The sequence below is a fragment of the Saccopteryx bilineata genome, chromosome 3 (genome assembly GCF_036850765.1).
Source record: "Saccopteryx bilineata isolate mSacBil1 chromosome 3, mSacBil1_pri_phased_curated, whole genome shotgun sequence".
NCBI classification, from domain to species: Eukaryota; Metazoa; Chordata; class Mammalia; order Chiroptera; family Emballonuridae; genus Saccopteryx; species Saccopteryx bilineata.
This window is the reverse complement of record NC_089492.1, coordinates 113,420,660-113,438,101: the sequence shown is the minus strand read 5'-3', so window position 1 is coordinate 113,438,101 and position 17,442 is coordinate 113,420,660. Positions and strand designations below refer to the sequence as shown.

The following is a 17,442-nucleotide window of genomic DNA, read 5'->3' as shown; positions in this document are numbered from 1 at the left end:
AAAGAACTGTGGTACTTAACATGAACCTGTGAGGTCCTCCCAGGCCTGCAATTCACTCTGAAGCAACCCAAAGACCTGGAAAATGTATATTAGTATTATGCTATCTGTATTGTCAGCATGACAAGGACAAAGAAGGTTGATAAACATCTATGACTTGTATGCAAAGAGACAGTTATCCTGAGCTATTACACTGTGTTAAGGCAACCTGCTCTTCAACAATTCTACCCATATTTGATGGACATGAACAACCTGTCATACTGTGTTCAATAATTCTTTAAAGTCATAATTACAATATTACTTCTACCTCATGATTTTTAAATTGCTATGTCAGTAAACAAAGTAAAAATAGAAAACAAGCATTTCTATCATTTAAGCAGATAACTGATTTTAAGTGTATTACTTAATATTTTAGAGCATATATGAATGAACTCATAGCTATATGAAAAACTTGGCTTCTTTCTTTCCAAAATATTTTCTTCTGGTATAATTTCTTAGCTAGATAAAGCTTTTTTGCTGCCTTTTGTTTTACATATTCAAAGTTGAAATTGTCTATGCTTCCAGTGAATCACTATTTCCAAGGCAGACTAAGCATTTATGATAGTGAAGAGGAAACAGAAATTGGGTAACATCCTATCAGGCCTGACACTTTTTTTTCCTTCCCCCTCAAATGACCCTAATTAGCAGATGGGAAAAGATCTATTTGAAACCTTTTATAAAATAAAAGCCATTTCTGAGAAATTTAGCTATTTAAAAATATTTGGTGCTAAACAGAATCATTTTTCAGTCATATTTACTGAGTACTGAGCTCATGTGTCACAGTATAAGCCCTCTGGAAGGCAGTCACTAAAATAACCCTGTAAGAGTTTACAATTACAAGAGGAGGTAGTTAACATTGATAAAGTACTGACTACATGGCAGACCCTGATTGAAGCACTTTACAAATATTAGTGTATTTAATCATTAGAACAACCCTGAGATGAAAGTATTTTGTTAGTTACATTTTAGCGATAAGGACAAAGAGATGCAGATGGACTGCCTTGTGACTTGCCCGAAGTCACCAGCTATGAAAGAGTTAGCTAACCTAGGAGGATCTTTCATGAATTTGAGAAAACTAATATCTAGCATCAGCTTTTCCACTTTCCGACATGGGAACAAAGTAAGAAATAGATATTGGAATTAAATGGGTGTATATAAAAAAAATTGATTGTTACTTATGCTCCTTATGTTGAAGAGCATAGCGTTAAGTTTATTTGCCAACATAGTTGCTCATAGTTTAACCCTAAATTGGACACACTTACCCAGTCATTGTTCCTGGCATCGTTTAAAAATCAGGGGTTTCCAGGGTTATCTGCTACAAAAGTATGGCAGAAAAGAGCAGAACAGAATGTATTTCCTCTGCAGGCAGGCAAACCACAAAGAGCGGGGTAAAAAGGAGAAAAAGGAAGGAAGGGATGAATATGATAAAATCCTCTGTAACAGTTCCTCATTTCTATAAAAATTACTGCAAACTTATTAGCTTAAAACATTGTACACTTATTGTCTTATGGTTCTCAAGTTCAGAGGTCCCAAAATCAAGGTGTTGACATCCTTGTGAAAACCCTAGGGGAGAACACGCCCTTGTCCTTTCTTTCCACTTTCCTCCATCATCATAAATTCATCATTCCAACTGCTGCCTCTCTTATCACACTGCCTTGTCCCTCTTTGACTCTCTTGCCTCCCTTGCGTAAGGACCCTTGTGATTACTTTGAGCTCACCCAGACAATGCAGTATGATCTCCCTATCTCAAGATCTTTAATCATTTCTAAAAAGTGCTTTTTTGACATAACATATATAAGGCAACATATTCCCAAATTCCAGGGGTTAGAATGTGGACATCTTTGGATGGCATATAGTAATTCCAACATATCTTCAAATTCACCACTGAGAAGAAGTGAATAAAAATTAAAAAAAAAAAAAAGCAAAAGGCTAAAACTGTTACCTTAGTGTGGCTCTCTTCAAATGCTGTCATAACATTAGAGAAAAGAGATTTCCTCCTAAATTAGCTTCTTGTGTGTGTTGTTCCTTTATCACTGGGCTTAACCATTAAATTTATTCTTTATCAGAGTTAGTCTTGTCTCTCTCAGAACAGGAAATCATGAGTACCTTACACTCTATTAACCCACTTTCCCATCACCAATTGCAGTTGTTTTATGTGTTTTTTTGGGAAAACTAGCGTCGAATGGAGATTTTAGAGTTCCCAGGACATCTCTTACATGTATTGGAGCAGTACCTTGACTTAATAATCTCCAAGGGCACTTTGTTTATAAGCTGAAAATTCAGTTCCATATTCTTCTTCTCAACACAAATAGGGTTCAAACATGTAGTCCATTATAACTCAATTGGAGTTGTTCTATATACTAAATGAAGATACTTCAAAAAATCAAATAAATTTAGAGACATCCATAAGAATGGCAAAACAAAGACATGTCTTAAAAGTGCTTGGTATATATTAAAATCCAAAAATTAAATTCTCTAAAATATCAAAATCTAAAGACATTAATATTTGAACCAATTTATGCAACCACATTATCTTGCTTTTTTTATGAGTTAAACTTACAAATAAATTGAAACCAAAAATATATGCAAATATTAATAAAACCTGCTGACTCTAAATTAGATAAATTCTTGATGTGTGAGTAGATTGGGTTTTTTTTTTATCATCTTCAGCCTGGGTTCTATCTCACTAGAAAGGTATAGGCTTTTCAGGCACACAAAAGTAATCTTTTACCAATATCTCCCCATTTTGCCCAGTCCTGAGCCCCTGGCAACTACCAATCTACTATCCATTTCTATGAGATAAGCTCTTTTATATGGCAAGTATAGCCTGACCAGGCGGTGGCACAGTGGATAGAGTGTTGAACTGGGATGCTGAGGACCCAGGTTCGAGACCACGAGGTCACCAGCTTGAGCGCTCACCAGCTTGGACCCAAGGTCGCTGGCTCGAGCAAGGGGTTACTCAGTCTGCTGAAGGCCCACGGTCAAGGCACATATGAGAAAGCAATCAATGAACAACTAAGGTGCCTCAACGAAAAACTGATGATTGATGCTTCTCATCTCTCTCTGTTCCTGTCTGTCTGTCCCTATCTCTCTCTCTCTCTCTGACTCTCTCTCTGTCTCTGTAAAAAATAATAAAAAAAGAGAACCATTTAATGGTTAGATGGCAAGTATAAGTGAGATCACAGAGTCTTTGTCTTTCTCTCTCTGAATCATTTTTCTTAACATAATGCACTGAAGGTTAACCTATGTTGCCCCACATGACAGTATCAAAGATCAGTTGACTGTATATGCTTGCATTTATTACCAGGCAATCTATTCTGTTCCATTAACTATGTTTTTATTCTAGTTCCATACTGTTCAAATGTCTATACCTCTTTAATATAATTTGAAATCAGTAGGTAGTGTTTCCTCGGCTTTATTCACCTATTTCAAGATTGCTATGGCAATCTGGGGTCTTTTATGCTTACATATAAATTTTAGAATATTTTTCTGTTTCTTAGAAAAAAATGCCATATTTTAGGGATTGTAAGGAATATTCTATGCATAGTTTTGGGTAGTACAGATATTTTAACAATATTAATTCTTCTGATCTTTGAACATAGAATATTGTTTATTTCTATCTTATTTCTTTCATCAATGTCATAATTTTTGGTGTACAGATCTTTTACTTCCTTGGTTACATTTATTCCTAAGTATTTTATTTGTTTTTGATGCTATTATAATTAGTTTTTGTTTCTTTATTTTTTTTTAGGTAGTTTGTTGTTAGTGTATAGAAATCCAACTGGTTTTTATATGTTGTATATGCAACTTTAGTAAATTCTTTTATCAGTTCTAACACTTTTTGTTGGGGTTTTCTATATATAAGATTATGTTATCTACAAAGAGATAATTTAATATCCTTCTCTCTGATTTGGATATATTTTATTTCTTTTTCTTGCCTAATTGTTCTGACTTGGACTTCTAGTACTATGCTGGATAGGAGTGATAAGAATGGCCATCCTTGCCTTGTTTCTTGAACTTAGAAAAAAAGTTTTCAACTTTTGATCATCGAGTATGATGTTAACTATAGAATTGTAAGATGTGGCCATTATTTTGTTGAGGTATATTCATTATCTACCCAATTTGTTGACAATTTTTATCATGAAAGGCTGTTGAATTTTGCCTAATACTTTTTCTCAATCTGTTGAGGTGAGCATGTGACTTTTAGCCTTTATTCTATTAATGTGGTATATCAGATTATTGATTTATTTTGAAACATCCATGAATCCCAGGGACAAATCCCACTTGAATATGGTATATGATCCTTTAATATGCTATTGAATTCAGTTTGCTCATATTTTGATGCCAGTTTTTTGCACCTATATTCATCAGGGATATTGGCCTATTTTCTTGTAGTATCTTTATCTGGCTTTGGTATCAGGGTAATTCTGGCTTTATAAAATGAGTTTGGGAGGAATCTCTTCAATGTTTTTGCAGGAGTTTGAGAAGTATTAACATTTATTCTTCTTTAAAGTTGGGTAAAATTTACCAGTGAAACCAGCTGGTCCTGGTTCTTTGTTGAGAGGTTTTCAATTACTGATCAAAATCTCTACTCATTACTGGTCTGTTCTGTTGTTCTATTTCTTTATGATTCAGTTGTAGTACGTTGTATGTATTTAGGAATTTATCCAGGTTGTTCAATTAGTTAGCATAGTAGTCTCTTATAATATCTCTGTGATATCAGTATTACTGTCTCATCTTTCATTCAAAATTTTAATTATTTGGTACTCTATTTTTTTCTTTTGTGCATTTACCAAGAAGTAGGCTTCTACCACATGGTAAACCTATGTTGAACTTTTTGAGGAACTGCCAAAGTGTTTTGAGGAACAAAATTTTTAAATGAAGAATCAATATATGAAGGTTTCATACCCTTACTAACAATCATTAGTATCTGTTTATATATATATAAATATATATATATATATCAATATATATCTCAGTGGGTATGAAGATGTATCTCATTTTGGCATTAATTTTATATTCCCTAATAACTAATGATGTTGAGCATCTTGTCATGTGCTTATTAGATATGATATATCCTTTTTGGAGAATATCTATTTAAATATTTATTCATTTTTAAAATTTGGTTTATTCCTTTATTACTGAGTTAAAGTATTAAGGCCTTGTCAGTTGCAATTTGTGAATATTTTCTTCATTTCTGTGAGTTTTCTATCAAAGAAACAAGTTTTTTTTGAATCCAAGTTTTTGAGGATTTACACATAGGCTGTTTCATTGTAATTGTATAGTTTTAGATTCTGCACCTGTATCTCTGATTCAAGCTTACACCTGGTGTGAATTAGGAATCAAAATTTATCCTTTCATGTGTAGCTTATTCAGTTGTCTCAATGTCATTTAATTGAGAGGGCTCTTTTCCCATAGAATGATCTTGGCAGGATTGATAAATATCAATTAGCCTTAAATGTAAAAGTTTATTACTGAACTCTAAATATTCCATTTATCTATATATCTATCTTTATGAAGAACACTCTGATGACTATACTCACATTTATATGTTTTAAAGTTGGAAAGTGTGAGTCTTCTAACTTTGGAATTTTAATAGGGATGACTCTGGATCTACAGATCAATTTGGAAAGTGTTGGCATCTTAAAAAGGTCACATCTTCCAATCCATAAACATAAATTATCTTTCTGTTTGTTTAGGTATTGTTTAACTTATTTGAACAATGTTCTGTGGTTTGTGTACAACTTTTGGACTTATTTGTTAAATTTATTTTTTTGGACTTTTTTCTTTTTAATGCTATTGTATATATAATTTGAATATTTTTTAGTTTCACATTGCTAGTTGCTAGTATATAGAAACACAACTTATTTCTGTGTGTTGCTCTAGTATCTTGTAAACCTTGCAAATATATAAATATATATACAGAGAGAGAGAGAGCTGGGCATACGTAAATGTACTGTTATGAGTACAATAGTTGTGAGTTTGCTAATAGGTTTACTTTCAGTTGATTTTCTCTTTTTCAATTTTCTGTCTTTGTAGATATATATCTCTATATAGATAGATATAGATATAGGTATAGATATAGATATAGATATAGATATAGATGATATAGATTTGACAGAGAGAGAGTCATAGAGAGGGACATATGGGGACAGACAGACAGAAAGGGAGAGAGATGAGAAGCATCAATTCTTCATTGTGACACCTTAGTTGTTCATTGATTCCTTTCTCATATGTGCTTTGATTAGGGGGCAACAGCAGAGCGAGTGATCCCTTGCTCTAGCCAGCAATCTTGGACCCAAGCCAGAGACCTTGGGTTTCAAGCCAGTGACCTTTGGGTTCAAGCCAGCAGCCATGGGTTCATGTCTATTATCCCACACTCAAGCCTGTGACCTTGGGATTTCAGGAACCTGGGTCTTCTGCACCCCAGTCCAACACTCTGTCCACTGTGCCACCACCTGGTCAGACTGTCTTTGTAAATATTTTAAAGGGAAGGTTTTGTGAAGCATTTGGAATTTGTTCCCATTATTTGAGAATCCCAAATTAATTTAATATGCTGAATTTTACATTTAATTTTGATTAAATACTTTATGTAAGAATATATATGATTCTTATGTAATAAATTATATATGATTTATATAAAGTTAATATAGATTAATTTTATCTTCCACATTTAGAACAGAGAGAAAAAAATGTATAAATACAGTTTTATCTCAAACTTTAGCTCTTCTGGCAACCAAATAAAATAAATAATTTTAAATGTAGCAGATCACATTTATTAATAAATTATTATCTGTCTCACCCACAGTAAGTAACCCTGAATCAATATTTATTTTTACCTCTCAATATTTTTTTAATTTAAAAAACAATAGGTTTTTTATAGCATTACAAAAAAAATATGCAGCTCTTCCATATACTATGTTTTTGTGTTCCAGCACAATAAAGCAGCATTTATCAGCAAACATTCAGATGCTGGCTGCTACCTCTGCCTTCTTTTCAGGACTAAAATCATCCAGAGATAATGGACTCCAGAGAGAAAGTAAACAAATTATAGAGGAACAACACAATTCCTCAGAACAAGCTGGCACATAGCCTCTACATCCGAGGCTTGTTATACTCCAGTGAGAAATCTGTAGCAGGGCCATTATTCCTTGTCAGGGGCTGCCTGTGCAGCATGTGCAAGCTTGATATTCAGTCCTGACAAACTGAACTTACTATTTTGTGTAAAAATAGCACTGATCAGAGTAGGAGTATGTTTTTAGAGGGATAACTTACAGTGTTGTCACTATGGTCTGCTGAATTTGAATACAAACTACCGCGTGGGTTGCAGGAATGAAAGAATGAAAGAGTCCGCATTTTAATTCAAGAACTCTGGATTTGAGTCCCAGATCTTGCATTACAAAGTAGGTGGGCAATGTAATCATTTTTATATCCTAGTCCCTGTGCTGAGTAAAGAAAATACTGATACCACATCATGGAGAAGACTAAAAATAAAGCAACGTATACCTAAAAAATATCTGGAAACTGTAAAGCCATACTGTTAACTAGTATTATTAATATTTAATCAGACTGCTCCATGGTTGAACTAAAAGGTATTGTATATTAGGCCAAAATAAAAAGATGCTCAGTTTCAATAATCACCTGAGAAATGCAAATTAAAGCCACAATAAAATGTGACCTCACACCTGTCAGAATGGCTGTCATCAATAAATCAACAAACAACAAGTTCTGGCAAGGATTTGGAGAAAAGGGAACCCTCCTGCACTTCTGGTGGGAATGCAGACTGGTATAGCCACTGTGGAAAACAGTATGAAGTTACCTCAAATAATTTAAAATGGATCTGCCTTATGACCTAGTGATTCCACCTTTGGGAACCTATCTGAAGAAACCCCACACAGTAATTTGAAAGAATATATGCACCCCTATGTTCATTGCAGTGTTTTTTACAATAGCCATGATTTGAATGCAGCCCATGTGTTCATCAGTAGATGAATGGATAAAAAAGCTGTGGTACACTCACACAATGGAATACTACTCAGCTGTAAAAAAAAAAAATGGTATCTAACCTTTTACAACAGCATGAATAGACCTAGGGATCATTATGCTAAGTGAAATAAGCCAGTCAGCGAAAGATAAGTACCATATGATTTCACTCATATTTGGAATCTAAAGAACAAAATAAATGATCAAACAAAATTAAAACAGACTTATAGATACAGAGAACAAACTGATGGTTGCTAGAGGGAAGGAGAGGTTGAGGGACTGGGTAGAAAGGTGAGGGGATTAAGAAGTACAAATTGGTTGTTACAGAGTATTCACAGAGATGTAATAATTAGGTATGGTGTCAGGTGCATTGTACTACAAATATCAGGAGGAACTCTTTGGGATTGTATGATTGACCACTGTACTGTACACCTGAAACTAATACAAAATAATATTAAGTATAAATTGTAATTATAAAAAAGTGGAGCTCTCCAACAAGCAGATGGAAATAAAGGATAAACTCAGGAAAGGCGTGTGAAGAGATACATTTCAGAGTCTTCTCAGATAAGGACCCAGAGAATGACAGGCAAGCGCATGACAAGAGAGGGACTAGAGGAAAATTAGGCCAAGGACAGATCCTTGGGAAAGTCTGAAAGCCTGAAACGTAAGCTTAATTTTATATCAGAGAATTTGAAGTTCTTCTAGAGTAGCAATTCTTTCCTACTTGAAGAAGCCGCCTGCACTGCAGGGCACCATAAGCCTGTAAATCAATTAAATTCAAACCGCAAAGTCAAACGGCATCTGTTCCCTTCGTGACATAAAACCTGCAAAGATGAAGACTCTCTGGCTGGAATAAGTTAAATTTTTTGTAAGTTGTTGTCCCACTGAGCTGTTTTTCTTCATGCAGTTTCAGTAAGAAAAAGATAGATTTGGGGCTTAGAAGGTCCTTAGAGATCACCTGGTCTTAACATCCTCATTTTATAAAGGAAAAATCTGAGGCTCAGAGAAATTCCTCCAGGCCACGAAGCTAGCTTTTCTGTAAGTGGGTTCATTGATATTTACACTCACTAAATGATTGGGGACCAAGCAGTTTGTATTTCATAATGATACTTCCCTGAGAGTATTACTGAGAAGGGTTTTATAATGTGTGACCACAAAGTTTATTGAGATTGTAATTTGTGTAAGTTTTTCTCTCTCTTCACCAAGCATGTAGCCATCATTATGTTTTGTTTTCTTTATCCCTAAGGAGATTCTTTGTTGCTTGCCTACATACAAATGACTTTTGTAACTTTTAAGAACATCTGAGTTCTTAAATGAGGGTGGAGGGGAACAAAGAGTGAGAAGTACCTTTAGCTGAGAGAAAGGAAGTGGAGTAGGTTGGGGGGGAAAGCAAGAGGAAGGCGAGGGAGAGACAGGCAGGCAAGTAGTTGTCCAGCAGTTGAGCATCTGCTCTTTACTCTTCTGAAGACCTCCACTTAGTTTCTGCCCAATGGGAAATGAACAATATTTCACAATAGTTTGTTTTGCAAAATTTTCTCTCTGCTCTTTCACATGGTGCCTCCTGACACCCTGCCCCATAGGTCTCTTATGCCATAATCTAAGAACAGAACTGACCTTGCCAAACTTCATTCTTTTCCTTCAAAAGGATGCTGTTTAGACCCAATAGTATTAATCAGAATCACTGTAGTCTGAAAAAAAAATGCATTTGTATTACGATTCCTTTTGGTTTTTATGCAATGCTAATTTTACTTTAAATAATTTTAAAAATATTTTAAGAAATTTATTATTACCATTACTATTTTTATCAAATAAGGTTAGCTTATATTTTAGGAAAGTGAGCCATATACTATGGCAACAAAGACTCATGCCCAGAATTTTAGCTTCCTTTGTCTATGAAGAGTAGGAAAGCAATCCAAGATACAATTCAGTCTTTATAAAGTGCCAAGGGAGTGGTGTAAGCAACTTCTTTTGAGTTAGGTAACCTAAAAAAATGGGTATAAAAAAATAGGTAGAAATTTGAAAGACAAAGATAACACTTTTGAGAGATCCTACAGTTTTGCAGAGAACATGGGTCCAAATTAGCCTGGAAAGTTCACATTTTTAACCAAAGATATATAGGAATAAGTTTATTTTGGCAACTGAATCTGGAGAAAACCTTTGTGAGAATAGCAGAATTAATAAGTAATTGAAGGAAAACTCAATTATATTTGAATACTCTTTCTTTGGAATTAGAGCCAGGCCAGAGCAGTTGAGAGTAATTCAATGGTATATAATGAAAATGGTTCTTAACTTAGGGTGCAATTGGGAATCTTTCAAAAAATATATATGCCTGGGCCTCAACTCTAAGCCAAGGAAACCATATTTTCTGGAGATGAAATCCAGATGGTCAAACACTACTCATCTTGAGATATTGAATGGGATAGGGGGCCGGGATAGTAGGCATGATAGTGGCCTCCAAAGATATTTACAAACTAATCTCCAAAGACTATTAATGTGTTATCCTACATGGCCTTGCAGATATAATTAAATTAAGAGTCTTGAGATGAGAAAACTACCATAGATTTTCTAGGTGAGACCAATATTATTGCAAGTATTTATTTATTTATTTATTTGTTGTAGCAAGGATTGCTATCAAACTCCACTCACTGGGCCAGAGATCCTTGTAGCGCTAGCAAACACCTTGCCTCACTGTAGCAAACTACCTACACCTGTGAGTTAATCTGCTGTGCTCTAGCAATGAGTTCATCAGCCCTAAATGTGTGGGAAAGCTTCTTTGTAAAAGGAGGAGTGTCAAACTCAGATATGCAAGCTCAGACACAGAAGCTGGAGAGATGCAGGGCTGTGAGCCATGGAATATGTGTGGCCTCTTGCATAAGTTAAAGGCAAGGATGTGGATTCTCCTTGAGAGCCTCTAGAAGGAATGGAGTTCTGCTGACTCATGTTAGGCTTCTGAACTCCAAAACTGTCAGATCATAAGTTTTTGCTGTTCTTAGAAACTATGTTTGTAGAATTTATTATAAGTAGTGAACAATAATAATGCCATTGGCTGCTGAGAAGAGAGTACCCAAATGATTATGCTTCAACCTGAAGAATCAACCTGAACAGACATTCCCACTTTGGGCCCTTTGTATTTTCTGTGCTCTACCACCTTCTCTTCTACGCTTTCTAATTCTCTTTCCATGTGTTAGTATTTTCTATTATTTGATAAATAGAATTTATTTACTGTTTATTTCCATTCTTTGTAAACCCAAAGTGATTACTTGTGTAAATATACATATACATATACAAATACATACATATATCCATGTGTGTATATATATATATGTGTTTGTGTGTTATATATATACACATACATACTCAAACACACACACACACATACACACACATGACATACACACATATATATATATGGAATGTATATTAGAAAAATAGATCCACCAAAGCAGAAATACAAATAAGAGTCAGGGCTTTGCTAAATGCCTTTGAGAGTTCTTGTTGTGGTGACAATGAACTATTTGAGAGCAGATAAAATGCTCCAAGGGGCTGAGGGGAGGCAACAACCTTGGTCAGCAAACCAAAGGACTAAAGCCCCATCACCAGCCTTATTCAGATATTTATTAGCCAGTACAAATAATTCAAGGGAACAAGACAGCAGAAGTTTTCAGCGGGTGAAGTATAGGAAAAAGAACATGCTGACTTTTAATCTCTGTTCTGAGAGCCTAAACATTTCTTGTTACTGAAACTTATCCTGCTGCTTTGCTGTTTCAAGTACAGGTCAGAGATGCCCCTGGACTCTGGTTCATTCAGGGCTTTTGCTTTAGGGTGCCCTGCTGTCTCTAATTGTTTTCCTAACGCTGCACATCTTCATAGCATATTCCTATAAGTTCTTTCATCATCTAAGCTCTTTACCTGTCAGGAAAAAAAAAAAGCACTAATAGGAGGTCTGGTATAAAGAAACTATAAAACAGTATTTGCTTTGGAAAAATGGGAGCCTTTTTGGAGCTATCAGGAAAACTAACTTAGAGTTTTTTTACTACCCAAGTAGCTATAGTAATATAGTTTAGAAAAAAATAAGATTTTATATCTAATAGGGAAAGAAATTATAATTTTAAAGTAGGAAAAACTCTAGAATGTTAATATATATTATAACATGCACGTAATGCAAACAGCTCTTTGGAGAAAGAGTGTACCTGACTGTGATAATTCACATTTCTTGTGCTTTCTAGTCATTTTTTTGTTGCATTGAGAATTGTCTATCTTGGCCCTGGCTGGTTGGTTCAATGGGTAGAGTATCAGCCTAGTGTGTGGATGTCCAAGATTTGATTCCTAGTCAGGACACACAAGAGAAGCAACCATCTATTTCTCTCCTTCTACCTTTCCCCCTTCTCTTTCTCTTCTCCTCCCATAGCCAGTGGCTTGATTGGTTTGAGCATCTGTCCAGCCACTGAGGATAGCACAGTTGATTCAAGCATTGGCCTGAGATGGGGGCTGCCAGGTGAATCCCACCTGGTAAGGGCACATGCAGGAGTCTGTCTCTCTATCTTCCATCCTCTCACTTAAAATAAAAAAATTTAAAAAAAGAATTGCCTAACTTACTGTGGAAGGTTAGGATGAGAAAGCTTCTCCATGATGGGAAAAAAACATCTCTCCCCTGCAAACAGCAGGTTTGGAGAAACTGTGTTTCTAAGAAATGATCATTCTTTGACTTAAGATAGAAGAGTAACTAATTATCTAATGGCAATGACATGTGTTCAGATCCAGCACTCAAAGGAATGTGTAGGGAATGGTGATCAGAAGGGTTTTGTGTAAAGAGACAAATGTAGACAACCATTAAGGAAAAGAGACAGAGAAATACAGAAAATTCAGGGTTAACTAGCAAAGCTATTAGACCAAGAGGTGGGGCTATTGAATAGGAAATGACATGTTGTTTGTAAAAGAACCATGCATGGGGATAATTTGGATATGTAGGAGCTGGCTGAACAGCCATCATTAATAGGTCATCTGGTTGCCTTAGAGCATCTCCCCAATTCACCAAGGTTAAGGGCTTGATCCCCAGTCAGGGCATATATGAGAATCAACTAATAAATGCATAAATAACTGGAACAACAAATCAATGTTTCTCTCTATCTATCCCCTTTCCTTGCTTTCTAAATAAATAAATAAATAAAATATAAAAGAAAAAAATAGATCATCTAGTCATCTTTTGCACATCTCACATACCTAAACTTTTGGGTTTTCTTAACAAACTGTCAGTATTTCTGCAAGTGAGAACTTTGAATTAGTTGCATCTAAAGACCTATAGAATGTTCTCATTTATGGAAAATGATAAACTAGAGGGGTTTTGAATTTGAATCAGGGGATTTTATATATGCAGTAGGGGGCCAAACAGAACCTGCAAGGTATAGATATATAGATATGGATATTGATATATGTATAGATCTTATTTATCATTGTATCTGGGTTTAGATCTGTGTTTATATTAAATATATAACATAAATATATTAAAATTAATGTAGATTAAGATTTATATTAAAAGTCTGATACAGATAGTTTTTCTTCAGAATCCTCTTAGTCCATATTATGATTCACATATTGGGGATTACCATAAACTCCACATGACATCTTTTATTATCACAGATATCACTTACGCTTAGAATCTACCAGGTCATATGAGTCCCATCCAAAGTTGGAAGCATTTCACCTCATCAAATGGCTGGTGCATAACTGATTTAGCTATGATAATGGTGACAGGTGTAGAATACGCTGCCTCCATATCCCAAGCAAACCTATCAAGTTATCACTGACAGAACTTCTTTCTTTGTATTGAGGTGTGAAATGAAATGATCTATGCCATGTCCCAGCATGCTCCAGACCATCAGTTTCCTACAGATTCACTGACTGCAAATCTATGAACCATTATAGGGCTCATCTCCCACCTCCTGGATCACACATGTCTTAGCAGGCCTTCCTTTGTACTTTCTATTTCTTGCTTATACAGGTTTATCATCATGATGTTATCAACATAGTGAACTGCTTTGATGTTCTACAGGATGTACACATGGTCTGGTCTGAGTTTCTTCAACCCATATGATAACAAAGGGTGGGAGAGTTAGCAAAGCTTTAATCCAAAACTGAAAATGAATGCTGTTGTGCATTACACTTGAATATGCTAACTCTTTCTCTTCCTTTCTGATGAGGATGGACAATAACATGTTTGGGAGGTCAGTGGCTAAATGTCCTCCACATGAGATGAGGTCAGTCTTCACTAGCCAAGGCATTCCATCTTCTAGTAGCTTTAATTGTGGCTACTTTTTGGTTGAGGTAGTGGTCATCTATATTTTCCAGGATCTGTTTGAGTTTTCTGGGGCCAGAATAGTGAAATAAATGCAAATATTATGGAGAGATCACCTCTGCTTCTTTTAAACTTTAAAGTGGTATTAATCTTTGCCATTTTACCTAGAATATTTTCAATACTTTGTCTGTGTTGGTGTTGGTGGGATATGTCAGACACTTTCATTTTGCCTTGTCCATCATGATATATAATATTTTGCAATTTGGGCCAAGGAATTAATCTAGGGGTTGTGCCAATTGTCAATAAGGTTTACTAAAATTATATATTTGGAACTGGAGAAAGATTCCATTGAGTCATGAAACCAGTAGACACGTTTTGAGTTGAATTTGCACCAGGACTCCATTTATTACCTGGCAATTATGTGTTCCTACCTTCACAGGGGGACTATGAAGATGGTTTGTGTTCTTGAGTACCAGTGTCTCTTTAGTTCTTGTGTGTAACAATTCTCAGAATTTTTTAGTATTCCCCTTTCCTCGGTGTATAGGCATCTTTGGGAAAAGATGAGGTAATTATTATAGCTGGAGTGCTTCAGGATACTTCCTCTCGGGGATCCAGTCTCTCCTTCACTCAGTGGGCCCAGAGCTGAAACACTGGTTCACGTCAGGATGTTTGGCAAGAGACTGAGATATTTTACTAAGATGGCTGCCTTAAGTCTCCTTTCTTAATCATCCCTTGTGATTTTTGTTGTCATCATTGTGTTAAGGAAATAGAACAATAATACCCTTGTTATTTGTACATCTATTTTGATCACAAGAAAACTATATTAGCTATGGCTCTCTGCTTGCCATACTTCTCTTGCTACCCATGAGAATCATTAAGCCAACCTTGCTTTAAACTTTTAAGAGCCACTATCTTGTCTCTATTATTTTGGGAATTTACCATCACCATTCTTATCAGGGAGACATACCATTCTGCTCAGAAAACATTCTCCTAACATATATCCTAGCTTAGTCTCTAGGCTGTATCGCTGATGGCTTTCGCTTCAGCATATTCCTTAAAATTTGGTCAAATGAAGTATCTTTCTGGAGCCTGCAGAACATAATTATGTCGTAATTTTTCCAGTCTTACATCATATATCCACTGTGGCATGCCCATATCTCTGAATCGTTTCTTCCCTTTGACTGTCATTGGCCATAGCCATGTTTTCACTTGTTATCAGCCATTATTTTTTTAAGCTTCTATGAGATATCCTATAAATATACTAGCCAAATCTCTTTTCATCTTTTGAGAACATTTTTTTGCGAGAATGTTTTCCAAAAACAGTTATCTTGTCTCAGTATATAGGTTCTTCAATCGTTTGTTAAGTTTATCCTTAAGTATTGTATTTTTTTTGTTGCTATTGCAAAAGAAATTTTTTTTCCTGAAATGCCATTGTTAGTATATAGGAATACAGTAAATTTTTATACATTGATTTTGTATCCTGTAACTTTACTGTATTTGTTTATTATTTTTCTAAGATTTTTTGATGGAGTCTTTAGAGTTTTCTATATATATTGAATAGAATCATGTCATCTGCAAAAGTGACACTTTCACTTCTTCATTACCAATTTGGATACCTTTTATATCTTATTCTTTTTTTTGTATTTTTTTTTGTATTTTTGTATTTTTCTGAAGCTGGAAAAGGGGAGAGACAGTCAGACAGACTCCCGCATGCGCCCGACTGGGATCCACCCGGCACACCCACCAGGGGCGAAGCTCTGCCCACCAGGAGGCGATGCTCTGCCCCTCTGGGGAGATGCTTTGCCGCAACCAGAGCCACTCTAGCACCTGGGGCAGAGGCCAAGGAGCCATCCCCAGCACCCGGGCCATCTTTGCTCCAATGGAGCCTCGGCTGCGGGAGGGGAAGAGAGACACAGAAAGGAAGGAGGGGGGGGTGGAGAAGCAAATGGGCGCTTCTCCTATGTGCCCTGGCCGGGAATCAAACCCGGGTCCCTGCACGCCAGGCCGACGCTCTACCGCTGAGCCAACCGGCCAGGGCCATATCTTATTCTTGATTGATTGCTCTGGCTAGGCCTTCCAGAACTATGTTGACTAAGCATGATGAGAGTGGGAAACTTTGTTTTGTTCCTAGTTTTAGAGGAAAAGCTTTCAGTTTTTCACCATTGAGTATGATATTGCCTGATGGTTTGTCATATAAGACCTTTATTATGTTGAGGTAGTTTTCTTCTACACCCATTTTATTAAGTTTTTTAATCATAAATGGATGTTGTAGCTTATCAAATGCTTTTATTCATCTATTAATATGAGCATTTGATTTTTATTCTTTGTTTTTTAAGTGTAGTGTATTACATTGATTGATTTTCAAATGTTAAACCATCCATGTGCCTCTGAAATAAACTCCACTAGATCATTATGTACTATTTTATTAATGTATTGTAATATTCTATTTGCTAGTATTTTGTTTAGGATTTTTGAGTCTGCCTTAATTAGAGATATCGGTCGGTAATTTTCTTTTTTTGTGTTTTTGCCAGTTTTTGGTATCAGGATTATATTGGTTTCATAAACTATTTAGGAACTACTGGCTCATCTTCAAATTTTTGGAAGTGTTTGAAAAGAACAGAAATCAAATTTTCTTTGAATGTTTGGTAGAATTCAGTTTTGGAGCCATCTGGTCTTAGACTTTTTTAAGAGGGGAGATTTTTGATAGTTGTTTCAATTTCCTCACTGTTGATTAGTCTATTTAGAATTTCCAGTTCTTCATAATTCAGTCTAGGAAGGATATATAACTCTTAGTAACATCCATTTCCTTTAGGTTATTAAATCTGCTGGCAAATAGTCTTTAATAGTATTCTAATATGATCATTTTTATATCTGTGATATGGTAACTTCTCTTTCATTTCTGATTTAGTTTATATAAGATTTTTCTTTTTTTTCCTTAGTGAGTCTATCCCAGCAGTTGTGACCAGTGGGCCTCCACAGCATCCCCCTGCACCTCCACCCAAATCTGTGATTAGTCACAGAGTGTGCCTGTTGCTAGGGAAAGAGGGAGTTTATAGTACCATTTCTCAGGTTTTCAGAAACTATGTTCTACAATCCATGTGAATGGTGAGGGGAGGCCAGCTCGGGGAGGT

At 35.6% G+C, this 17,442-nt stretch overlaps 1 non-coding gene across 1 annotated transcript; it reads right to left on the bottom strand.

Moving 5' to 3' along the window:
* Positions 1-10,630: 10,630 nt before the first annotated feature.
* LOC136332794 (small nucleolar RNA SNORA62/SNORA6 family) lies at positions 10,631-10,785 on the bottom strand. Its single transcript, XR_010730932.1, has one exon. It is a non-coding gene; the product is annotated as a small nucleolar RNA SNORA62/SNORA6 family (small nucleolar RNA).
* Between the last annotated feature and the right edge of the window lie 6,657 nt (positions 10,786-17,442).